This window comes from Hevea brasiliensis, chromosome 4 (genome assembly GCF_030052815.1).
Source record: "Hevea brasiliensis isolate MT/VB/25A 57/8 chromosome 4, ASM3005281v1, whole genome shotgun sequence".
NCBI lineage: Eukaryota > Viridiplantae > Streptophyta > Magnoliopsida > Malpighiales > Euphorbiaceae > Hevea > Hevea brasiliensis.
Window position 1 is genome coordinate 8,270,143 of NC_079496.1, and position 12,847 is coordinate 8,282,989.

At 37.9% G+C, this 12,847-nt stretch overlaps 1 pseudogene; it reads left to right on the forward strand.

Moving 5' to 3' along the window:
* LOC110642439 (DNA mismatch repair protein MSH1, mitochondrial-like) overlaps positions 1 to 12,847 on the forward strand; it is a 51,190-nt pseudogene that overhangs the window by 34,770 nt on the left and 3,573 nt on the right.

Genomic DNA, 12,847 nt, shown 5'->3' on the forward strand with positions numbered 1-12,847 from the left:
CATACAAGAAGAAGAAAGTAAAGAGTATTAAGCCACACAAAACCACAAGCGGCATAAAGAGAAAGAAATCCGAACAGCCTACACAGCCTTAACCAGTCCAGCCACTCACTTCTACCGTACCTGGTGCTTGCCTTGGAATCTCGAGATCAGCGGTAAAGCGCTTAGGAAAATCATCAGGTAACCTCGCTAGTTCTTCATCTGTGCCTACTGCCAGGCAATGGGTATTGCCTACTGCCAAAATGAAGAAAAATAAGACAAGAATTGAAACTAGAGAAATTGTTCAAACTCGGTATTTGGATGTGTTTACACTTAAATCTTTGAATATATATGATGAAATGCAGAATTTGTTGGATGCTTTGGGTTGGGTGAGATTTGTTCATAAACAGGAATTGGTTTACCCCACTCTAGTGTAGGAATTTATGGCCTCCCTGTCCACTAGTAAGCATAAATATGAATTGGATAATAACTTGACAATCCACTTTAGATGTCTCAGTCAAGATAGGGTACTGTCCATGAATGACTTTCATCATATATTCGGGTTCCCCACTGATGGTTTTATTAAAATGCCTACCAGTAGAAGGGATTATAATGGGCATGAATTTTGGCAGCAAATAGCACCCTTAGCAGGTGTTTTCAAACCTGGGCACAGTAAGGCCTCTAAAATTGAAAGTCACTCCTTGCGATTGCTTCAAAGATTAATTGTAAACACAATTTTAGGAAGAGGAGCAAGTGTTGGCATAATGTCTCAGTATGACCTTTTTTTTTGTGGTGTGCCAAAACTGGTAAAAAGGTTTCACCTGGTTATTAATTTTGCCGCCATGTGCTCCGCCAAACTACTAGGGGTACTGGTAAGATTGTGTTTGGAGGTTTGGTCACACCCATTGCACATTATTTTAGGTTTAACCCTCAAGTTCATAGGTGTGCTGCCGTCACAACTGGCTTGCTATATTTGGATGGACCTCATTTGGCCAACCAAAAATTTTGTATTAAAAATGAGGCTACACAGCTTTATGTTACATAACTTTATGAGATTCTGGCACCAGCAGCAATACCACCAGGCTCCCCTACTACAATTAGCTCGTCCTCACCATCTGAGCAGCCTTCTACACAACCTCCACGCCAAGCTCCACCAGCTACACAACCTGCTTCATCAACAACTTTTGGACCCTCCATGGCAACCCTTCTGACATTCATGGAGAATCTCAGTGATGAGATCTACTCCTTTCGGCAAATGACAGATGTCTCTTTTCAAACATTAAGGGATTTAGCTGATATATATTTGGATAGAAATACTGAAATGCAAGACGAGTTGAAAGCCATGCGAGCTAAGCTAGAGCAGATAGAAACTAACCAGGCACTCATTTTGAGCATCATGTCTCCACAACAACCACCAAAAGCACCACCACCTCCACAAGATGGCAAGGGCAAAGGAGTTATCATTCATGACTGATCAGCTTCTATTTTCAGTTTACATATTTCATGTCTTTATTTTAATTGCTTAATTAATTAGTGTTTTTAGTAGCTTGTTTAGTTAATATTTTGCTTGTGTTGCTTTTCTTTTACTTGAAACATTGCTTATTCAATAATTTTTTTTTTTTAGTTACTCATAAGCACATTTTCTTTTGAATCTTTAGTGCTTTGCTCACTTGCTTTTAATATGCTACTTCGGAATTTCACTTCATGGTTATATTTTTGAGCTTAACCTCCCTATTTCAACTTTTTGAGTTTAATTGCTTTAATGGATTCCATTTCACTGTTTCTTTTGCAATGAGTGCAGCAGCTGTCCAAATTTTATTTAATTAAATTGGCTGCACCTTCAATGAGGTAATAATTCGTATCTCAGCTTGTGTTTTTTTTAGCACAAGTTGTGCTACTACTTATGAAACAGGGTATCCCTTATCCACTTTAGGCTTACATATCCATTCTTTATGCACATATTAGCCACTTATTTTCTGCACAGTATTTGAGTGAACCTATTGAATTTATAGTCAAATTATCCCATTCCTTGCAATCTTTTAACATTGAGGACAATGTCTATTCTGAGTATGGGGGAGAGGGTAAATTTTTTGCAAAAATTATTTTTCCTTTTCACTTGCATATAGTGACATACTCATTCATTAATTCATACTTGTACATATTCACATATATACACTGCATATAGCTTCATACACTTAGTTATGCATACTTAGTTGCATATAAGTTCATTATACATTTATACATTCATGCATTTCATTTATTCATTTAAAATTTTTTGGATTTTTTTTTAAACTAGTCTTTGAATTCCATAAGCTGCTTATTCAAGCAATCCAACTTGCCTTTAGATGGTTAGTGGAATGAAAGTTCCAGCTGGGTACAAAGTCTTAAGCATTATTCTTTCTCTTACTTTATAGCTGAAAATTAATATATTTATCTAGGTATGCAAATTCTTATTAGTTATTTTGAGTTTTTGAGTGTCTGAATAAGCTTTTAAGGAAGAAAATGGTCATTGTCGTCTCACCATTCCTAGAACAAGCATCTTAGATCTTTCAAAGCGAAATTTTTAACTTGCATTTGATAAGAATATGATTTAGGCATTCCTTCATATTTTAAACCTCATATTTAGCCTTAACCTACCTTAATTTCATTTCAACCCTTGCAAACCCCCTTGAACCTTAATTCCCTAATTTCTTTGGAACCCAAATCATTTACCTAGCCATAAAACCTAAACACTACCACCTATTTATGAGAATAATATTTCAGCAATTAAGTGCATAAAAAAATAAAATAAAATAAAAATTTGGAAGATTGAAACATCTTGAAAAGTGCTAGAGTAATTGTGAAAAGTTGATAAAAAAAAAAGGGTCACCAAAATATCCCAAAGGTAATTTTGGGTGTGACATGAAATAGGGACACATACAAAATCAAAAAAATATAAAAAATATAAAAAAATAAAAAAAATAAAAAAATAAATAAAAATAAAATAAAATTAAAAAAAAGTATAAAAAGTAGTCCCTTTATATAATCATTGTGATAGCACTTGAGATTCATTGTGAATTTCTTTCCTCTTGAATATATATATATATATATATATATATATATATATATATATATATATATATATATATATTGTATGCACTTTGAGTTTCATGATTAATATTATTCTCATATTTTATTTACCTTATTTCCTTTCTTTGTTAACTATAATTTTACCCTATTTGACCCCATTAGAACCCTTAAAAAGATCTAATGATTCTTTGAAAAATGCTTGTTACATTAGTGGAGTTAGATCTTTTATGCTTGCATAAGGGTTTGGCAATATAATCTTCCATACATTACTCACCATCTATTTGAGACACATTGGCTATCTATTTCATTTAGGTTTGTTTAGGCACAATTGACTCTTATAGCTAGTTGGTATTTGTTGTTTGGGTTGATTGGTTAATTCTTAGCTATTCTGTAATTGTTGAGAGTGATTGCTTCATTCTTTGTGCTTCGCTGGTGGGAATTTGGAATGTTGGTGGCTAGAGGTAAGTTGGTGGTTTGGATTAGTGATTTTTGTGTTTTCAAAGACTGATTCTATTCCCTTCCAAATGAGTTTTAATGAAATTTTGCTTGGGGACAAGCAAGAGTTTGAGTATGGGGGAATTTGATGCATGCATTTTATATTATCATTTAGGTATAATTTTTGCACATAATTTATCCTTGTTCATAGCTATTACTATAGATATTAGCAAATATTTAGTTAATTTTGTAATTTTACACTTCTTAGTTTAATTTTTGGAATTTATTTGTTTTGTAAGTTAAATTTGGAGAAATTTAGTGTATTTTGATCAGAGCAGCCATTTCAAAGAAATTAGAGTTGAATTGCAAAAATTTTGAAGTTGAGTTAAAGAGGCCGAAAGTGACACAACCTACGACACAGCTTGTGTCACAAGTTGTGCCGATTGTCAGATATGTAGTTTTTCTCGGACAACAGGTTTCACAACCTGCGACACAACCGATTCAGCTTGTGTCGTTTTATTGAAAATGGCTGACGTGGCATTTTCGTTCCTCTGATTTAATACATCACTTTCTCTAGAATCTTCTGCCTTTTTACCCATTCTAGGGCAGACCTCTGAACCATATAAAAGCTCCTTTATTTCTTTCTTTCCATAAGGAGAAAGGAAGAGAGATTTTGCAAGAAAGAAGGAGAGGAAGAGGAGCTCGTGAAGTTTGGTTTTGCAGCAGTAGCAGAAGCCGTTTTCTGCAACTCTCCAGCAGCAAAAATCTTCATCATTTTACTAGGTTGTTCTATTCCTTAGCTTAGATTTTCGTTATTTCTTCATTTCTATACTTGGGTTTGTCTTGAAACCATGATTTGTGAGTAGATATTTGAGATTCTGGAGATGGGTTTGTAAATATTACTTTGCATTGTGGTTTTTGAACTGATTTATTCATTTAAATGAGATTTGCTGCATTTTGATTTATTACTTATGAGCTTGTTGCCTTGCTTGATGAATGATCCCTCATTAAGTTAAGTTTTAATCCTTGACAAATGGACTGAAAAGTGAATGTTTGGGATAGATAATTTTGCAATAAACTTAGTTTTCTTGGTGTTAAATATAAGCTAAGAGGATTAAGGGGACTTTTCAAAATCAATTAGAGCTTTAATTGGGTTTTTATTAGGTTTGAAATACCGTTAAAACAAGGTTTGATTTAATGAATACCAACTTTGAAATGCTTGAAAAAGGTTTCAAAGAACTAAGAATTGATTTCTCTTAAAATTGCAATTCTTACGTGTTTGGCTAAATTAGGGATAAACCACATGTAAACAATATTGAAAACCCTATCTTTAGAATCACTTTAATTTTTATTGAATTTAGATTTAATTCCTCCCAATTTCATAATTAGAAATTTCAATTTAAATTTTGTTAATCTAGTTTAATTAATTTAGTTAATTGTTTGATTTAGTTTAAATTCCTCAAATATCAATTTTAATTTTAAATTTCATTTTTAATATCTTTAAATTTTACCATTCTAATTAGCTTATCCTTTTATTTCCAATTTAAGCACAATTTCCTATGGGAACGATATTATTTTTAAAAATATACTACTGTGACCCGTGCACTTGAAAAAGCTACTTCACAGCTAGCATAATCAGTTGAAAAAGTGAGGTTTTTGGAGGTTTTAAAATCTCTAAAAATCTTGCCTTCTTTAAAAAATTTCCTCTCAAACGAACCCACTATTTTAATAATCCATACCTTACCTCCAAAAACATTACTCCCAAAAATGTGGATCACTGTGGTGCATGGAATGAAAATGGGAACACAAAATGTCCTTGTGTAGAAATGTGGTATCATGAGGGTATGCTTTCTTTTAAATCACTTAGGTTTCATTTATTTCACAAAATATATTTTTCACATTTTTCTGGCATGTGGAGCACTCAGAAAATATTTTTTCTGAAATAAACGGAGTTTTAGTGAAAGCAGTGGGAACAAATATAATTATTGTATATGTAATGAAATATTTGCAAAATATTGTGAAGTGGAATTAAAATAGGAAGAACCACAGATTTTTTAATATCCTCTCAAGTATATTGAATAAGCTTCAATTAAAAAGCACTATGCTGACTACTTCAATGCTATAAAAAGTATCCAAATCCAAAAATTCTCAGAGTAATAATAAAAGTAACAACATTTTTGGAGATTTGCGTTATTGAGATTTGTTGAGATTCTTTGCCCATTGTTGATTCTCCACTTATGGTTGATTGCGTTTTGGAACACAAGCTAATATTCCAAATTGCTAGTGATCCATAATCTGGAACGCGCACTCTGGAACGCAAATTGCTGCAGTGCAGTGCTAGTTTATTATTAGTAATACCTGAGCATGTTTCAATATGCTGCTTTTGCTATATCTTTCCTTTTCCCCTCTCCTAACTTTTCATGGGTTTTCCAGATTTAATCCGCTGCAATATAGATATACATATTTTTGTGTTTTCTCCAGGTTAATGAATGTGAATGGTCTTCACGTAGAATTTGTGAAATAATCTCTCTAGACGGTGAAATTGACCAAAAGTTAAGTTCTTCTTATGTCATTCCTAGTGAATTTTTTGAGGATATGGAGTACCTGTGGAAAGGTCGTGTGAAGAGGCTCCATATAGAGGAAGAATTTGCAGAAGTGGAAAGGGCAGCACAGGTCTTGTCTTCAGCAGTAAGTCTCTGTCACTCATATATCTAGTTAGCTATTAATCTTAATCTAAAAAATCTATGAAGTTGAAAATGTATATTTGGATGCTTTTATAGAAGATGGACTGTGCAGTCGATCTAAATTGATTTCATGCATAGTTTCAATTTTTTAATGTGTTTTTTTTTTTAAATTATCTTATATAGTTTCCTTTATTCAACTTTTATTTTTTAAGTATGCAGTTTATTTCTTTTTATTAAGCCTTTATGATTCCATAGGCCACCGAAGATTTCCTTCCTATCATTTCAAGAATAAAAGCCAGCACGGCCCCTCTTGATGGCCCCAAAGTAGAGATATTATATGCTCGAGAGCATAAACCTGTTTGGTTTAAGGGAAAACGGTATGCACCAGCAATTTGGGCTGCTACCCAGCTTAAACCTGCTATAGATTCTAAAGGTAGAAAAGTTGGTGAGGAATGGTTCACTACCGTCAGGTGGAGGATGCTTTATTAAGGTGTGCTTTTTTTTTTTTGTTTTTTTTTTCTGCTAATTTGTTAAAATAATTGGCTCCTTTAATTTAATTAGCATTGCCTTCTAATTTTTTTGCTTAATATAGTTATTTACCCCCTGTTTTAGTTATCATGACGCAAGTGACAAGGCAAAAGCAAAGGTCTTCCAATTGTTGAGGGGACTTTCTACTGAGTTACAGTCAAAGATCAATATCCTCGTCTTTGCATCAATGCTGCTTGTTATTTCGAAGGCATTATTTGCTCGTGTGAGGTAGGATTTGTTATGCATGTTATTTCTTGGATAGCCTTTTCCAGTAATAATTTATTAAACTGTTACAGTAAAAGATTGAGCCTGTTGCTGTACAGTATTTATTTCACAAAGTCATTGAAATTTTGTTTGTGAGCTAAGAGACTTGTGAATGCTAATGTGTTTTGGTTATGTGGATAAAAAGTATGTTGAATTACATTTGATTCAGGTCAGTTTGGTTACCATCAATCTGAGAAGGATTCTAGCACATCCATAAAACTAGATTCTATCTTTTTACTGGTTTACTAAGTTACAATATCTGTTTGATGTAAGATAGTAATTAGTCTGAGGGAGTTCATGTTATTCCAAATTTGTTCTTTAAAATGTGTGTGAAGTCACAGTTCTTATCTGAAATATTGTTTTACTGAAATAAAACGAACCCTGTATCTTGCAGCATTGAAGTGGAATGCAGACTTATGTTTAAGGTTTGCTAATCTTGGGTGAGTCTGATACTGATAATTGACAATGAGTAAAGCCAGTGCTTTTCTTTCATTATTTTGGGACTTCGTATTCTGGCATGTTAATGGTGACACTTCTGATATGTTTGAGCATCCACTGCTAAATGTTCTCCAAACAATCTTTTAATTGTGGCTTCATTGATTTGTGACAGTGAAGGGAGATGAAGGAAATGGGTTTTCCCCACTCTTTTCAGGTTTAATGAGTCCTCCAAGGTAGAACGCAGCTTGTCTGATTCTGATTGAATTCACATGGTCAAGTTTTTCTAGGCCTAGTAGTTATGTATGTAAAATTTATGCACGGGCTTTTGAAACAAAAAGATGATTTTTGAACGCACTGCAAATGTCTGTTTCCTATCTCCCTTTTGTATAATCATGATTGAAGATTTCTGGAAAGTGACAGAAATTTCTTTTGATTTGCTGTCTCCTGGAATCAGATGTGGATTTGACCACACTGATAGACTCCATAGGTGCTGTGTTATCTGTAATAGTATTAGAAGTTGCACGTACATATTCCTAGTAGAATTGATCTGCATAAAATTGAAAATAGAGAAGGGCATAGCCATTTTATATTTCTAAGCATATTAAGTTGCAGAGAGAAGAGATTTTTTCTCAATTGTATAGCTCAAAGCTGAACTGATATAGCATAATTATCTAAGCTCTTGAATCATTCCAATATGACTTTTCCGTATATGATGTTTAAATGCTGAGCTTCTTTGAATTTAGCTAAATTTATAACTATATTGCATTTCTGATAACCTTGGCTTAGTAACTTGCCTCATTTTATGAAGTCTTACCAGAGACTTCTCTCTAGGGATGCTTCATTAGCCATGCTCAATGTATATACTAGACTAATTTTAGCATTGAGCCCCACGAATTTTAGCCATGCTCAATGTTTATGAAGTCTTACCAGAGACTTCTCTCTAGGGATGCTTCATTAGCCATGCTCAATGTATATACTAGACTAATTTTAGCATTGAGCCCCACGAATTTTAGCCATGCTCAATGTTTATAGAATTTTAGCACAACAAAACCATTATGTATTGTTGATATCTCCATTGATTTTGTGTGTACGATGTGAAGTTAGTGGATGGAGCTAACAGGATGAAATTAATTGGCCTGTCTCCATATTGGCTTGAAGCAGCTGAAGGCAGTGCTGTACAGGATACAGTTGATATGCATTCCTTAGTTCTTTTGACAGGACCGAATGGAGGTGGAAAATCTAGTTTGCTCCAATCAATCTGTGCATCTGCATTACTTGGAATATGCGGATTCATGGTGCCTGCAGAATCAGCCATGATTCCTCACTTTGATTCCATTATGCTTCACATGAAATCTTATGACAGTCCTGCAGATGGAAAAAGTTCATTCCAGGTATTCATTTGTTTTTGGCTCCATTTAGGGATTCCTAGTAATCACATATTATCCATCTTATGTGGTTTCAATGTGTTAGGTGGAAATGTTAGAAATCCAGTCCCTTATAACTGGAGCCTCATCAAGAAGCCTTGTACTTGTAGATGATGTCGACACCATATTTTGGCCGACCCCCAGAATCAATAAACTTCGAAACCGATCCCCCAGCATTAAGTCTCCCTTTGCCAGCCAATTACATTTTCGACCTCTCCTTGCCATTTAACCACATTTCCGATCCCTCTTCACAGAGAATTGAATCAATGCTAAGACCTCGTATCAGTTAAAGCCTTACCGGTCTCTCAAGTCACTCACCGATCTCTCAAGCCAATTGTCAAATTTCCTGACCAGTCAAGTACATTCCCGATCTCTCTTGTCAAACAAAATTGAACCGACACTATATCTTTATGTCACCGGTCTTATTGTCGATCTCTCATTTTAAGTTTAGGAATAATCAAGTTAAGATTCCAATCCAGTGTAATGATAATCTTAAGTGGGTTCGTCGAATTTCCAATTTTAATCGAGTCCCGTTTAGCATTGGTTCCCTACCGATCTCACGCTCATTATGTTTTCCGATCTCTCACACTTAGGTTAATAATCACTTTCAGTTGTTTCGATATACTCAGACAATCAAGTGATTAAATAATTTAGAAATTTTCCGATCACAACCATTCACCGAACAAAAGAGGCATTTCATTTCATTTCAGAATTTGTACAAGTCATTCGGCTGGGGGATCACCCCCAGCCTGATCTACATTTTGTCCATCTCCTCTCTCACCCTCAGCCTCCTCCTCGCTGTCCTCACCTTCATCCTCGGGAGCCAGGTTGGCCATCCAAGAGAAGTCCTCCTCAGGATAACGCTTCTTGAGCTCGGCCAGGAGATCTCTGTGAGCATTCACATAAGCGCCGGCCACTCCGGTCACCATCTCTTCTTCTTTCGCTTTGAGCTCCTCAGCAAGGTAAGCAAGTTGAGCAGCTTCATCGGCCCGGAGCGCTTGCACTTCTTCAAGAGCATGATCTCGCTCAGCCAGGACATGAGCTTGCTCGGCCAGCTTGTCCTCATAGAACTTCATTCGCCCCTCAATTTGAGATATGTAGCCCTGAGCGGATGAAAGTTGAGATCGGAGGGAAGCTGCTTCATGACCCATCCTCTCGACCTCTTTACCCAGGCGATGCGCCTTCTCCCATATGATGTGCTGGTTCACCAGGCACTCCACGTTCAGGCTCATGGATCGGGTCAAGATATCATCAAGGTTATCCGGAGACAACCTATCCCGATCTTCTCGAAGACAGATAGAGGACGCCAAGACCTTGGCGAAACCAGGGTTCTCTCGAACCGTACGATTCTTCTCCAGTGAGTGGACTAAGACTTGGGCACCGCGGGAGAGGGTTCTCACGTTAGGTTGAGAAGGACCCTCTTCTGCGCTCGGAGCAACTGGAGGAGGTGGAGGCGGCTCTTCCCGGCAAGGAGGGGATCGGACCACTTCTACGACCACCGATCCCGAAGGTTGAGACGAGCCTTCTTGTATTTCCCCGGGCTCATGCCTGGGTGTCTGCATTTCCTCAGCTCGCTTCATCTCCCGCACCTTCCGGGAGATCTCCCTCTTTCGCTTCCTGCTCTCCTTGGAGGCTTCGCCGCTTGCCATACCTGCACAAAGAAGAGGTCAGTGAGATCGCTAAGGTTCTGAGATCTGAGATGTAGAAAATACCAATGCCGAGGTCAGAGAGCCGAAGTTCGCGATCTTTGCCGGTGATCAACTCCATTGTCCAGTGGTGCAGTTCGGCAGCCACTGCATCCAGACAAGAAAACTTCTCTCTGCCCGCCTGATCCTTTAGCTCCATTACCATCAGGCCTTCTTCCCTATTTAAGGTGATGCACTTCGAAAGTACGGGGCCCTGGTGCAGCCAGCTGCGGGGGAAGCCCTCAAAGCTGTTCGGAATTTTGCTCCTCAGGATAAAGAATTGGTTCTTTTAATTCTTCAGGGAGGAGGGTAGATCAGTGAAAAGCCCGCAATGTGGTTTCGCTTGGAAGAACCAATACTCGTCATCCTTTCGACGAGTTAGCCGGTGCAGTTCAGCGAACACTTTAGCTGTAGGTCCGAGCCCCTTAGCTCGACATAGGCCTCGGAAGGCTACTAAGATCCGCCACGAGTTCGGGTGAACTTGGGCGATGCACACTTGGTGATATTTCAAAACTTCCTTAAAAAAGTCATCCAGAGGAAACCATAGACCGGCCTTTAACTGTTCCTCGTATACCATGATCATGTCATTCTCTTCGAAGAAGTGATCGGCACGAAGATCACCGTGACACCGGATGAGCTCGTACGAATCAGGCTCGATGTTGTACTCCTGGCTGAACGATTGCAGGTCGGTTTCTTGCAAGACCGATGGTAGCTCGTCCATGGGAAGATTCTCTCTCCCTGAAGAATGTGTTCGCCTTGAAGATCCTGCTTGGCCACGGGCGGGAACAGACAATGGAGGAGGTTCAGGTCACCCGATCGGTCCTACCACCTCTACTTCATCAGACGACCACGAGAACTGAATAGAAGGGGGGCTCGTCGCTCTCTGACCTTCGGCACCGCTCATTTTCAAAGGAAATAAAGAATTTAAACTAAAAGAAAGATCAAAGCCCTTACCGGAGTCTGATCGATGTCGGAAGAATTTGAGAAAACGAGAGAATTTTGAAGTTGTTCGCAAGAGACTGAAAATGACATAAGAGAATAACTGGCTAACCCCACCCCTATTTATACTCGTCCGAGCATTTAATGCTCGCGAGGTTCCAGGTAATGCATCGGATAGCGGGACTCGCCAGCTGTTCTGACACGTCTCGCGAATATTTCCAAGATTCCATAAAGAGATCGGCTAACTAGAGATTGGCAGATTAAGATAAATATTTTGAATTGCGGATCGGTTTAGGATCATTTAAATTAAAGGTCAGATCGGGTAAATACTTCAGAGATTGGAAAATAATTAATGCAATAATAAAAAGATGATAATTGACAAAATAAAATCTTTATTTCCAAAAGATCGGATTACATCATTTGGGCGATCTCTAGAGATCGGATTGCATTAAAATTGGACTACATCGTTTCGGTGATCTCTAGAGATCAGATTACATTGAAAATAAAATACATCATTTGGGCGATCTCTAGAGACCGGTGGAACATCCCATCTAAAGGCCAATGTCAAAGCCTAGTCTCGTGGCTGAGTCAAAAGATGTGGAGACTAGCTGTTGACATCGGATAGATGTACAGCTCAGATGGGGTGACTATGACTCCCATGAAGATAAGAGACGTCGTCATCGATGTTACCACTCGAAACCGAGCCGCTGTCGGAACACCCAGTGCGGGGAGGAGCCAGATGAACGCCAAGGGGCAGTCGCTGGTGTTAAGGGGAATATTACCAGCCTTCTCGCTCGAAATCAGTTCGCCATTTGAATCGGTTGAATGATTCGAGATCGGCACGATCGAGGTCCGCTATCCAGATCGGTTAATTAGTCCAGTTCTCTCACCATCATCAGATGAGGTCATTACGATTCTTCGATCACCAGGATCATAAATTTTCAGTCGGGGAATAAAAAGGTCCATCGGGAAAAGATCAAAAACCACAATCATGGCCGGAACAACTAGAGCAGGAAAGTAAGGAGAAAAAAAGGAAAATCGAATGGAGAAAGTTTTTGGTCAGGGGTATATATAGGGAGAGATCAAGCATTTATTGCTAAGCAGAAAACGAAGCGGACGTTTTGGGAATCGAGGGAAATTAATGCTTTGACCAGACCGGACCTGATTAAGGGGAGGACCGGAACGATACAGATCGGAAGAAGGGAGGTCAATATAAAAGATCGGAGAAGGATCATGTTAAGAAGATCGGAAAGGAAGAGAGAGCAGAAAACAAAGAGAATAAGGCGCCTACTGCTGTCGTCATAAACAGAGCCGAGATAGTTAAAGCGTTGCAGGAGAAATTTTAACCGCACGCCCCAGAATCGCCCGCATTTCTGACATGCGTACGGACAGCGCTGTACATCCT